General features: G+C 41.5%; 1 protein-coding gene across 1 annotated transcript in view; it reads right to left on the reverse strand.

Moving 5' to 3' along the window:
- LOC107697216 (importin-13-like) overlaps nt 1-1,356 on the reverse strand; it is a 48,894-nt gene that overhangs the window by 19,871 nt on the left and 27,667 nt on the right. The gene's annotated exons all lie outside the window — the stretch shown is intronic.

The following is a 1,356-nucleotide window of genomic DNA, read 5'->3' on the forward strand; positions in this document are numbered from 1 at the left end:
TTGGCGACATCAGAAATTGATATTATATAATAGATGCTTTTTTGAACATTTTAGCAATTTAAAAATATTAAAAAAAGATTTTTTACATGGCACCCCTGCTCTCGACAGACGGCACCCCAGGGTGACGCGGCACCCCAGTTGGGAAACACTGGTTTATACTATGGTAGTGTGGCATAAGTGACGTGCTCATGTGGAAAATCAAAAAGGAGATGCTACGACAGCACATTATTTACTTCACGATGATATTTTGTGGCACATACCATATCGTGTTCATATAAATGAGTGGGTTTGTGAACATTTAGTATTTCCAAAGACCTCTCTGCAGCAATATTCAGTATGATGCTTTAAAGGGGTCACGAACTGAGAAATCCAATTCCCTTGATCTTTTGACATATAAGAGGTCATTGTACTAAATATCCTGTAAGTTTCAGAACTCAAATCTTTCTCGTTAGTCTAAAAACAGCTTATGTTGAAGACAGTTTGCCAAAACGACAGGTTATGGAATGTGCCACTTTATGACATAATAGTGTGGCTAAACACCACCACAGCAGAAGAAGATCAATGCCTGCTTCTACAGCACTGCCTCTTTAGCCCCGCCCACCGATTTGCGTATGTAGTGTAAATAACAAGAAAGGCAAATGCAGGTTTACGCAGAAACCAAACGATAAAGATGGCTCCGAAAACAACAAGATGCTGTGCAGTGCCAAGTTGTGTTGTCTTTGCATTGTTTTCCTTCTGATCCCAACATTATGAAAGAGTGGATGAACTTTATTTTTAATGAAGATCCAGATTGAGTCAGTAAGAACTTGGTCCTTTGTTCACTTCATTTCACTGTGGATCCGTTTACAGACAAGTCACAATCTGACGCAGGATTTTCAGAAAGATTGAAACTAAAAGACGATGCTGTGCTGACTATACTTTATCTGACAGTAATGTCACTCCACACAAGTGTGAGGAACTGTTTTTATTATGTGCTGCTTTGTCTGTTATTACAGATCGTTTGATATGGACTGAGCATTTATGCGTTTTTAATCCAAATCACAGCAGCGTCCATCTATGAAGGATGTAGCTGTCAAACACACACAGCTGTTAGCCAATCATAGCGGTGGGCGTTTACTTCCGAGTCTACAACCAGTCACGTCTATTTAACGGATTCAACGAAGGAGTGTCCGGAGGGCTTGTGGCAACCACATGTGATGACCCCGGGCTGGACTCCGCTTCATCCACGGTGAAAGCCGTGAAAAAAATTCCTCAGCGACCAGCACGGATCAGCTCCAGGCATGACGAAGCAGATATCGTCCTCTTTTGGAAGGCCAAACAAAGTAGTTTCACTTTCACAACGAAACACACAGCGTC

The sequence above is a fragment of the Sinocyclocheilus anshuiensis genome, unplaced genomic scaffold, assembly GCF_001515605.1.
Source record: "Sinocyclocheilus anshuiensis isolate Anshui unplaced genomic scaffold, SAMN03320099.WGS_v1.1 scaffold38, whole genome shotgun sequence".
Taxonomy (NCBI): domain Eukaryota; kingdom Metazoa; phylum Chordata; class Actinopteri; order Cypriniformes; family Cyprinidae; genus Sinocyclocheilus; species Sinocyclocheilus anshuiensis.